The sequence below is a fragment of the Triturus cristatus genome, chromosome 2_2 (assembly GCF_964204655.1).
Source record: "Triturus cristatus chromosome 2_2, aTriCri1.1, whole genome shotgun sequence".
Lineage (NCBI taxonomy): Eukaryota > Metazoa > Chordata > Amphibia > Caudata > Salamandridae > Triturus > Triturus cristatus.
Window position 1 is genome coordinate 478554862 of NC_140582.1, and position 13010 is coordinate 478567871.

A 13010-nucleotide genomic window follows, 5' to 3' on the forward strand; every position below is an offset into this window, starting at 1 on the left:
TGGTGGAGCGAGTGCTTTGTGCAAAAGACGAGGCCTGTGCAAGTGGGGACTAAGTTACAGTGAGTAAGCGTGGTATTCAGATACAGTGCAGCAATTAATGAGTGCGGTACTTTACCCCTATCTCTGGTGGAGACCAGAGATCACGGCGAAGAAGACTTTGCAGGTTGGTGGGGTGCTTTCTTTAAGGACTGGTCAACTCCCTGCTGATATTTTACTGTTGGGGAGATTGCTTGAGAGTCCCCAGAGTATAAACATGCAATTATTGCTTGTCTGCAGGAGTGCACTCCGGCCTGGTTCCAGAAAGCCCTGAGCCAGAGGCGGCTCAGATTTAAAGTGGACCTGCAGAGTCAGAAACTGTGAATCGCATCTTCTTCTGGTTGGCCTCACATCTACAGGGGCTTCTCCTTCTGCCCATAGCCAGAGTGCTGTGTTAGCGTTGGTAGGGAGGACACCAAGACAATGTTTTAAAAAGATTCCCTTGATTCTTCTGCTGAAGGCTTCACCACCCAAGTATGGTTGTGGCTTTAGCAGTGTGTAGGACGATTCTCAAGAAAAGCCTTATCCTCTAGGGACGAGATTAGTTTTGACATTTTGCTGGTTGTCCTTCTAAATGACTTGAGGGTGGGCATTGCGGACCATAGTGTATCTAGTCCGAGCAGGTCAATGTTATCTTTCAGATATTTTCCAGCTGTTGAGAGGGATTTATGGATCTCCAGCCAGATGTTGTCATTTAAGGTGTTCCTTTCAGCAGACTGGTGTCTATAGCACATGATGGTGAATGCTGCACTTCTAGCTATTGATTGTTTGGCTAGACCAAGTTCTAGCCTGATCTGGGTGGCCAAGGTATATCTTGGTAGATGGAACATTTTCCTGTAGATTCTGATGCCACTGTTGTTCAGAGTGATTGAGGCCCTCCCTAGAAGGGTGTTTCTTCCATACGCCAGAGTTGGGATTATCTTCACCATAGCAACTTCCAAAATCGGGCTGTACGATAGCCCATTCAGGTTCCTAGAAAGTATTCTGAAACCTGCTGCCAGAGCAAGCTCTTTTATATTTATTTCCACCCTCAATATTTCCTTTTTTGTTGAATGTGAGACCAAGATATTTTTAATCGGTGACTGCTTTGACCTTTGTGGAATCAAGGAACCAGGTGATTTTGTTGCTCGTCCTTCTGGAAAAGTTCATGATTTTGGTTTTCTTGGTGTTGATTGTCACACCGTTTCTTAGTGAGTAGTCATGTCAAGTCAAAGTTTATTCCAGAAAATTGATTCCATAAAACTTACATTCTATACATATGCAAGACTGCATTTTCAGACATTCTGTATGACGAACCCCCGCAGGCCTTTACAATGCAATCATTACCCCACCTGCGACGTAACCATGTGTTACTTTAACACGCAAGTCGTTACAACGACTTCCTTTAGGGGGTGCTGAACTTTGGAATAGTAAAAATTACTATTCCAACCGCGGGATATGCAACAGTAGGGAAACTGTTGGACTTAACAATTCAATACCAGTTCTACAACGTGCCCCCTCCAGCAAGTCGCATGGTAAAGTATTACATGGTAACGTATTACATGGTAACGTCACATGATGGGTACTGACTCCACTGGAAAGGTTGATCATTGTAAAGACTACGGGCTAAAGGATGTTTCCCTTTCAGACAATCATATATCTAAAAAAAACAAATGCTCCATTATAAAATAGTCATAAAATCACTATAAAAAATTAAAACAGATACATTTGCAAAGAAGCAGCTATTAGCAATTCCATGTCTGTCTAAACAGCTAACCACCAGATTAGTTCTCCTTGATTATACATTAAAACCATATACAAAGGTATCTTCTATATTATATCTGCACTATCATGTGATAAAATTTGTTACTAGCTGTTATTTTATAAACGGTGGCAAACTTGCAACCCTCATAGGAAACATCCAACGATACCTTTAGAGCTGTCGTTATTCTAGCCTAAAATTTTGACCCTTCACTTTCCTTAGCCCCACTGAGAAAAGAAATGTACTTATAATAAAAACAGTGTGAATAGATGTGTCACCCTTCAGTATCCTTAAGGCATCTATGTGCCTCTGGGTGCCAGAACACCTACTCAATATACAAATCCTTTCCTCTCTCAGCCTTTCATAGGCTGGGCAAAAGAACAGCCCATGAGATAGACTTTCAGTAGGTGATAAGGAACACAAAGTGCAAACAGGCATGGGAGCGTCGTTCCTACCAGCATTCTGGGATGCCGTGAATGTTCCAATATCCAGTGTGTTATTGTGAAACTTTAAGTATAGGGGCTTAGCTGTTTGCTGCAACGGGATATCTAAAAATACTTCATAAGAAGGTCTATTCTTGGTGAGCAGAAATTGATTTGTCAACCTACCAAAGGTGAGATTAGAGTGGAGGCTAGTCTGATCAACTCCCAATAGTGAGTTTTTAAATGTGTTTTGGATAATGTCACCAGTCATTTAGGGTCTGCCAAAAAGGATCCATGGCCCAGCTTGTCAAACCAGGACTGGACATATTTAAACTGCGGGAAGGTAAGGCGACATTGAGGGTCAACGGTTCCTGTAGTGCCCTCTGGTATGACCCAAGCTCCGTCGCAGTCCAGATCCACACCCAGTTCAGAAGTGGCCTTAATCTAGCGGGATTCAGCCACTCCTTTTAAAGCAATGTCAAGAAACATAGGTGTTGGTGGTGTGCTCTTAGGGAGATGGAGAAGCGAGCGAACAAACTTTATTTTGCTTAGTGAGTAGGCTTAGGTGACGTTCAGAAGATGCTGCATCCCCACCTTGGTCCGGCTGATCAACACCAAGTCATCAGCGTACAGCAAGTTTGAGAGAGGAATAGTGCAGAGCTTTGAGGCATGAGAGTTATCCAAACCCAAGGATGAGGGGAGGCAAGACAGAAAGAAATTAAAGAGCATTGGGGCCAGGACACACCCCTGCTTCAGCCCCCTGGATATTGGAATGGCCCTGGAAAGCTTAGCCCCATTACCCAGCTTTACTCTGACCCAAGTGTCCTTATATAGGTTTTTGATTGCTCTCCAAAGCACTGGTGGTGCATCCCAGTTCTTCAACTTGCTGCAGAGCAGATTATTGTGGCATTGTTTCGCTGTTTTTGAAGCTTCAAGCAGCATGGTCAGTGCCATGATGTCAGAGTCCCGTTTTTTTTGTGTGAACCCCATTTGATTGATCGGGATGATTGAGGTGGCTTTACACCAGCACACTCCTTCAAACCAACGTTTGGATTGGGCCAATGAGAATGCTGGTGGTGTCACATTTACACTTTAGCCCACCTTAAAGTAATTCATTGCTAAACTGCAAAGGTAGCAAAGGCTTCCGGTTAAATGTGCATATCCTGCACAGGTGTGATTTTGTAAAGCTGTCCTGCACACACTTATGGGCTCCCAGAGAAAGCAAGGGTAAAATGATTGGTCTTTAAAATATCATAAGGAAGGCGTTTTTAGTACAAAGGACCCGATAACTTTATAGACTTGCATCTCACTACATGCCTGACATGATCCTATGTTCAATACCTTCACACTTGATGCTTTTTCATATGGATGAAACATGGAGGGAGACCCAGGAGGGTTAAAGCCTGACTCGGTGGAAAACCATGATCACACTTGATGGAACAAGCAAACTACATGCACTTCAGGAAACTCCTGAAAATGAACTGTTCTGGTTCACCTACAGCTGAACACCACCATGCAAAAGGGGGTCACAATGGAAATTGAAGCCTGTCCTTCGGCAACTCAGAACTGAGGGACATTTGTATAAGATAGTGGCGAAGCGTGAGTTCGCTCCGAAATTGCTAACTCGCACAGTCACTTTAGAAATGCAGGGATGCACCACATTTACAATAATACGGTGCTCCTCTGCGTTTCTCCCAGCACTGGCGCTAAATTATTTATGTGCAGGAAGGGACAACTTCCTGCACATAAACAATCATTCATGGCAATTTGCAGTTTCACAATGCAGCACAGGAAAAAACACAAGTCACTCTACCCCTATGCTTAAAAAGTACTACGTATCATATTTTTATTAAATCCCCAAAGGGTATGGCACTCAAGAAAAAGAAAGAGGGTGTTGTGACGAAATAACAAAAGAAAGATAAAGAAACAATACAAGTGCAGCAAAATATAAAGATGATCACAATAAATAGAAAAAAGTTTCCTTTTTATTTAGAAACATATTATCATAAGCATTAGATTGCTCGCTTATGTATTTTTTATATCAAAATCAATAATACATAGGACATACACCAAATTATTCACAAAACAAAAAAATATAATACAAAAATAAGCCACAGAAAACAGGTTCCCAGGCAGGGGGGGGGAAAAAAAGGGAAAATATGAAAAAGGGGGGACGATTTTCAATCAGAGGACAAACACTCAACTTAAAACAGCTCACATTCAAACATCATTCCAAAAAATCATTCAACATTGGCCAAACAGCCATAAAGGGCCCATTCCCAGAGAGGTGATCACAGGGAAGTCTAGCAATAGGACAAGATGATAACAGTGAGCTAGAAATCAAGCTGTATGGAGAGTCTCAAGGGCGGGAATTACAGGCCCAAAGAAAAACGCGTTTTTCTTTGGGCCTGTAATTCCCGCCCTTGAGACTCTCCATACAGCTTGATTTCTAGCTCACTGTTATCATCTTGTCCTATTGCTAGACTTCCCTGTGATCACCTCTCTGGGAATGGGCCCTTTATGGCTGTTTGGCCAATGTTGAATGATTTTTTGGAATGATGTTTGAATGTGAGCTGTTTTAAGTTGAGTGTTTGTCCTCTGATTGAAAATCGTCCCCCCTTTTTCATATTTTCCCTTTTTTTCCCCCCCCCTGCCTGGGAACCTGTTTTCTGTGGCTTATTTTTGTATTATATTTTTTTGTTTTGTGAATAATTTGGTGTATGTCCTATGTATTATTGATTTTGATATAAAAAATACATAAGCGAGCAATCTAATGCTTATGATAATATGTTTCTAAATAAAAAGGAAACTTTTTTCTATTTATTGTGATCATCTTTATATTTTGCTGCACTTGTATTGTTTCTTTATCTTTCTTTTGTTATTTCGTCACAACACCCTCTTTCTTTTTCTTGAGTGCCATACCCTTTGGGGATTTAATAAAAATATGATACGTAGTACTTTTTAAGCATAGGGGTAGAGTGACTTGTGTTTTTTGCTTGGCTGTTTATTCCCCCATATCTCTACCCATATTGTGCTGTTTGGGGGTGCCCCTTGTTCTTTGGTCACAATGCAGCACACACAGAAACAGCAACAAAGAGTAGAAATAAAGCATTCTCCTCGTTTTGCCATGTTAAAACCAGGTTTTCCCTGGTCTTAATTTGGTGCTGCCTCCTATTTACGCCACCCTTGTAAATAGGGGGCAGTGTCAAAATCAATGGGTGTTGCGGCAGAATACCCACCACAACACCCATAGCACGCCCCTTTCGCGCCAAGTGTAGCATGAAATGGGGCCTTATTTACAAGGTGGCGTTAAGCCATGTTAAGTGACTTAACGCCGACTTGTAAATAAGGCAAAGGGTTTATCGCCACAGGAAAGTTACTAAAAGTGACATTCCTGTGGCGAAAGGGGTTTGTGAATATTTCCCTAAATTCCGTCTCCCCAACATGTCTTAAGTGACGAAAGGCACTATGCAGCAATCTATTAAACACAATAATGAACAAATACATGGTATGGTCTCATTCCGATTTAATAGAATTTGCGTTGATATTCCCTTTTTATCTAGAAATGTAGCTGATGGGAATAAAACCACTCTTTATATATAATTGTATTGTCCTTTACGTGCAAAAATGAAGCTTATGGATGTTGTAATGTTTATAGGTTGTTTAGAAACTGCATGAATATAATGTTTTTTTCTGAAAGAGAGCTTTTGGCCCTCTTGTTAACTGTGTAAATAGAGGACATGAACTAGAGATGGATGGGAGTCTATAATGCAATAATTCCCAAATATTGCTGTAAATCAGTTATCTATGGGAGATCACCAGCAGAATTATCTCCAGCTCATTTGTTGCATCCGCCTGGAATAAATAGAATATTAGTTTTTGTGAATCCCGACATCAAGCTAATAGTCATTTAAACACAATTACTTAAAACGTAAAGAAGGACCCATGCTACAAAATGGCCCCCCCTTCCCGGAAGCGCAGCGGACGAGCGCAGCGGGCGCGACGTAGGCGCGCCGGAGTTGCGCCTGAGTTAAGCCCGTCTGCGCCCGTCCGCGGCCTTACGGGCCCAGGGCCCTGGAATGCTGCTCCTTTTATCACTCATTCAGCTGCCACACTTAGAGCGCTGCAGTACCCTCCCTGTGCTCTCTCTTCTTCAATCTGGGATCGCCTCGTGTCTCTCGGCATCTCGGCTGATACACTTTCACCTCGACTTACACATCAGGTTCTGTCTGCCTCGTCCCCGCCTGAGTCCCGCATCCGCATACTCTATCTTAACACACGTTCCCTCCCTCAACATCACTCTGATATATTTCTTCTTCTGACAGCTGAGAACCCTGATGTCTTGCTGCTCACCGAGACCTGGCTGTCTGACTCCTCCCTCCCTGATATTCTGGCAGCCTTGCCACCTAGCTACTATATGCTGAATGCCAACCGGCCTACAGCTCGTCGCGGTGGAGGCGTGGCAGCAATCATACGCAAAGATCTCAAATTTATTGCGTCCTCTTCGCTCTGTCTCCCTGAGGCTGAGAATCTTGTGATCAGCCTAGCTCCTGAAGCTGGAGCCCTGACTCTCATTGTTCTGTACTGTCCTCCCACCCCTATGCCTCTGTTCCCCGCTGCTCTCAGCGAACAGCTTGCCGCCCTGATGACTGCCTCTGCCCGTATCGCCATGTTCGGCGACTTTAATTACTGGTACGATCAGGCTGACGCCGGCCCCCATGCTACTGAATTGTTCAAGGCACTCCTCAGCTTAAATTTGACCCAGCATGTTACCACTCCCACTCACATCGGGGGTCACATCTTGGATCACATCTGGACGCTGGGGGTATCACTCTCTTGTCCGATCATTTCCCCATGCGTCTGGTCAGATCACTCGTTGATCGAGTCCTCCATCTCGGTGAAGGGCCTGGTTAGACTCCCGCCTTTGGAGGGCGGGGTCGCTAGGAAATGGAATGCTCTTGATCTTCCTGCCTTCCTCTCTCTTCTTGCAGAGACTCAACCCCCTCCTAGTAACAGCTTAGGCATCAATGCTCTGGATGCTAATATCACCCACTGGCTCACAACGGCTAGCGACCAATTTGCCCCCCTTTCTCGGTTCCCTCGCTCCCGACATAGTAAATCTCATAAATGGTTTAACTCAGCTTTGAAATCTCAACATCTTGAGCTACGTCAAGCGGAGCGCAGGTGGAGACGTAATTACCTTAGCACCGACAGGGAGGCGTACGTGCTTGCACGTAAGGAATACAAAAACGCCATTACCACCACTAAGGCCGCCTTTGTCTCTAAGAGAATACTAACTGCCCCTAATAAATCCAAAGAGATATTTAAGGTTCTGGCTGAATTAACATCAGACGCCAGGACACTCCCCAACCAGGCCCCCTCTGCCGAGTCATGCAATGCCCTGAACTCTTTCTTTATCGATAAGATCTTGGCAATCAAAAATTACATTCCTCATTCTCCCTCTCTGGCTATTGTTGCAGTCCCTTCTATCAATACCTCCACCTTGACTTGTTTCCCGACCCTTGATTCCGACTCCCTAGCCAAATTGGCTATGCGTGTGAAATCTGGTTCCCCCAAAGATTGCTGCCCCCCTTCTGTGTTTCGCGAGATCTGCCGCACTTTCCCGCACAGCGTCTTATCCCTACTTAACGCCTCTCTTAGCTCCGGAATAGTTCCTAGGTCGTTCAAGGAGGCTATCCTGGTGCCTTTGCTGAAAAAGCCTGGCGCGGACCCTGCGGTCCTCGCAAATTATCGGCCCATCTCCCTCCTGCCTTACCTGTCTAAAATCTTAGAGGCACATGTCACTGCTTGCCTCTCGCAATTCATTGAGGAATCCAATTTCTTAGAAACAAATCAAGCCGGCTTTAGACCAGCCCATTCCACCGAGGCTGTCATTCTCGCCGTGCTGGATAACCTCAGAAGTAATGCTGACAGAGGTTTCCCCCAGGCACTGGTCCTTCTGGATTTGTCGGCAGCATTCGACACGGTGGATCATGCCATCTTACTCCACCGTGTCGAGTCAGCTGGAATCCGTGGGCTCGCTCTGACCTGGGTTAGGTCTTTCCTCGAGGGAAGATCTCAAGCTGTCAAACTGGGCCCCTTCAGAGCTACCAGTGCCCCGTCACTTTGCGGCGTCCCCCAAGGATCATCTTTGTCCCCCCTCCTTTTTAACTTGTATCTCCAACCCCTTATTCACTCCTTGGGTAGGTGGGACGTCACCGTGTTCAACTATGCGGACGACCTACAAATTATTTTTCCCCTCACCTCCCCTGACGCCATTATCAATTTCCAGGCGGTCATGATACACATCCAGCATTGGATGAATAAAAACCAACTGAAGCTCAATCCTGGGAAAACCGAGCTCCTCCTTCCCGGGAGGAGCGCTTCCCACTGGGGCCCTCAGTTCTGGCCCTCTGAGCTCGGTCCTTCGCCTCTCCCAGCTGATTGTGTAAAGAGTCTCGGGGTCATCATTGACTCTGAGCTCAATCTCAAGGCCCAGGTGAGCGCTGTAACCTCCACCTGCATGTTCCAGCTCTACAGAATACGGAAAGTTGCCCACCTTTTGACCCCGGAAGCCTTGCTACAGGTCATAATAGCACTGGTGATGTCCCGTTTGGACTTCTCCAATTCCCTTTACCACGGTCTTCCAAAATCCCTGCTATCCAGGCTACAGCTTATTCAAAACCAGGCCGCAAGACTCGCCTTTAAAATTTCAAGATGGCAGTCGGCTAGACCTTTGCTCCACCAATTACACTGGCTGCCTATCAGTGAAAGAATAGCCTTTAAGGTCTGCTGCCTGGTTTTTAAAGCCCGGACTGGCCCCTCCCCGGCTTTCGTGAAGTCCTTGGTCACCCCTTACTGTCCCTCCCGTACCTTGAGGTCCACTAATCTCCAGCTTCTGGTCATCCCTCGCTTCAAACTCTCTAGATTAGGCGGCCGCAGCTTTATCCCTTGGCACCTAAGCTGTGGAATTCTCTCCCACTCTCCCTCAAGACTGAGTCCTCTCTTCTGTCTTTTAGGAAATCTTTGAAAACTCTGCTCTTCTCACATCCCCGCTAAGTCTTTCCTGCACAACCTTGGTAGTCTATCAGCGCCAGGAAACTCATGGTGACAGTGCGCTTAATAAATCCCCCTTAACATTAACATTAACATGCTTCAGGGCATAAATTCAGAGTGATTCGCTTGGGTTCTAAAATGCACACTTTCCTGTGATGTTCTTCCCTACCAGCTTCTCCTTGCAGATCTGGATTTAGGTATGCGTAATTTTAAGTCTGGTGTAAACTAAGACCTTTTGTTTTAATAAAAATAAGCATATTATGCATACTTACATAAGGGTACTACCAGTCTTCCCTATTCTTCCATTGGTCAGCTTAGGTTTCATTCACATTCATGTCTGCCCATTGTAGCATACAGCATTCTCTTGTACAATTTGCATATCAGCACAATAAGTAGCCCCTTTCAGTGCCAGGGAGTACTGGTTCAATGTGTGCTTTTACATTTTTGCTTTTATCCAATGCGGATATTACTTAGACGAGGGACTTGTAGCTACCCCGGCACTAGCCGCTCTTGTTAGACTTGCCTTCATACAAAAACCATTCATAAACTAAATATGAATAGGCAAAGCCAAATTCATGTTTTAATTTGTAATAGTTCTGTCATTGTTTGCCAGGGTATTTCACAATCGAGTGTGTGGATAACAATGAAAAAAATGCGCTCAGATTAGCAGTGTGTATGTATTTTGGTCTCATAGTTTAAATTATTATCAAGAATGAGAGCACACTGGGATCTCAGTGAACATTTCCATAGTCATAAAATGTAGTTCTCATAAGGAGCACTGTACTGCAGGCACTGAATTGAAGTAAAACACGGAGTGGCAAAGATGAAAGCAAGATTTGCAAGAGACTGAATGTGCATGGTTTTATGTGGAAAATGTTCTACAAATATCACTTTATGTAATGTAGGTAGAGAATATCTGACTGATCCACATAGGGAATACAAACAAACCCATTGCTTGGTTTTGTCTACTTATAACTGAAATTGCCGTTTAAGGCATAATGATCAATTAAACAGCGTGCACAGTAAGCACAGTTTATTGTCTGTGCTACAAACCAGTATAAAGTGCAGAGACCTCGTCTCCCCGTCCAACATTGTTTACAGAAAACCACAAACATGGGCTTCTGGGCATCTTTGTGTTCCAACAATAAAGGCTCTTTCAGGCTTTTCCAGAAACGGACGAGGGAATTTTGATTGCAGCCATTGTTGAGTTCGTCGTGGGGCCAAACCAAAGCCTAGCCGGCCACACTGTGCAGCCATTTCCATTTTCAACGAGAACTGCACGAAAATTGTTGTAACTCCTGGTGGTCTCAGTCACTTTCACAATGAGAGCGAAATGCGTTTGCTGCTGCCATTCATTCCATCCACATTACAGATGACATGTTTCAAAATAATGAACTCGTCCCTTTCTTTGCCTGCAAGTGATGTCACTCCGTTCCGTTAACAGGGAAACACAAAGCGCCATTTTCTCTGCGAGGGGTCTTTTCAAAAACGACCACAGTATTTGGCATCAAACAGTTTGTGGGAGCTGTCCAGGACATTTTCAAAATCTTTTTAACAGCTTTGGGTTGTCTCTCTGAGTAAAGAGTGCATATGTTTATTTCTGTGTTCGACATGGCGGTCTGTGCAAATGGGTTTTTATGAGATCAAGGGATCAGAGAATATTAATGCTGACAATAAATAGACCCAGGTACAGAGTTTGTGAGAAGCTCCTTGTCCTGCTCAATCTCACAATTTCAAGCGATGCATTCTTTTTGGGGCTCTGATTCCCGTAGCGCCTTTGGTGTGTTTCCCATTATTGAATGATTGCTGCATGGAGTCTGGATTACGGACTGAATGGTCGGTCTTGCAGAGGGAGGACTGAGTTTGTTTAGAAACAGAACCAGACATATACAAGAGTTTCTCGTTCTGTTACGTAAAGTGATTCTTATCTCCACTATATTAACAATCGTGATATCAGATTGAATGCATTTTTATTTTTAGAAATTGTAATGTAATTCCATTAGCTGTTTTAAAATTTACAATTTCCCTTTTAGCACATTTCTTACGGATTTTAACTATGTACTCGATTGTTTCACCGGGTGAAAAGAGGCTCTTGGCTAATCTTCCACTATTTTTGCTTGCAAACAACAGGTGCAGTATTGCGATGTGTCACTGCTAACATGTACTAAGAAAAGAACGTTCTTCCTAGAGAGAGATCGGAGCTTTGTCTAGTGGAAGTTTTGGCTCATCCTAAAATAGCGCAGAGAGTTGATGTGCCTGCTACAAAGAACCTGTACCATTCAGATCACAACGTGAATATAATATAAATAGGTCGGTAGGTTACTGCTTTTGTTAGAGAGATCGTTTTGTTACTTGCAGTTTATCAATTAAAATCCTAATATAGAACAGTGACTTAACTGTCACCAAAGAACTGGATGCAAACTGCAAGGTATAGATTAGAACATAGATTCATGTTTCAAAAAGGGTTAATTTGGGTAGAAATCGATTCTTATTCAAAAGTAAGATTATTGAAGAACAGGGAATAAAAATACAAAATATGAAGGACAATAAATATATATAAAAAAAGAAAGAAAAAGGGAAGTACAATGAAGAAAAAGTATCATGCAAACATGGCTATGACGGGATGGCAACGCAACAAGAAAACATTATAAGCAATAAGATAATGCATTTAACAAATCATATGAAGATGAAATGAACAGAAATATGACTATGATGTCAAAAGGAGGAATGTCACGGAGGTTAGACAACTTCTTGCTGAATAGGGGTTAGGGAAAAAGAACGTTTAGCACTAGCATTAATGAACAATGTAATTGGTGACCATAAATGTAAACGTCTTTTGGTTAAATGAATAGGATGAACAAAAGCTGTGTCAAGTCTATGATTGTAACAAACAGCATACCACCATGCCTGAAACGATAATTGATTCAAATCCTTCCAATTTTTAGTGATCTGTTGAAATGCAACAGCTAACAATAAATCAATAATCTTTATGTTGTGAATGAAATCCCCCCAGATCGGTGATAAACTCCCTAGAAATAAACAGGGAACAGAAAAAGGGAAATTAGAACCAAAGATTGAGTTAATCTGGGACCAAACAAGTTTCCAAAAAGCGTGTACAGGTGAGCATGTAAAGAGGAGATGTTTCAAATAAGCAGATGGAGAAGAGCAAGACCAACAAGTGTCGGTCAAGTCCATGTGTCTCTTATGTAACAGGACCGGATGAAATAAAGCCTATTGTATATAAAAACCAGTGTTTTAGTTGTGTTCGCACCCCTAGAGGATTTCCTGATCTTGATCCAAATTTTATTCCACATAAGAGCTGACCAATCTACTCCAAGGTCTTCTTCCCACGCAAGTTCCGCTTTAGTTTTTTCTCTAACTGAATGTGATATGCATAGATGGACATAGATAGCAGAGGCTTGGGCAGGAATATAGGAAAGTATGTCATTTGTTGACAGGAGAGGGAGTGGGAGGAGAGTGAGAAAAAACTTGGATATAAGCATTAGATGGAGCCTGCCTAAGAAGGTTATATTTAGAAAGAAAAGACAGAGGAAAGTCAAAGAGTTGAGTGGCTCTGGAGAAAGATTTAACCTCATTCTGAAAAAAAAGTTGGTGTACCCATATTAGGCCTTTTTGTCTCCAGGATTTACAATATATAGGTTTCCCACAAATTAGTATGGTTTTGCTATGCCATAAAGAAAAGTTAAGAAAAGAGGTTGGATCAGTTTGCGGCAGCAGTGAACTGGATTCTAGAA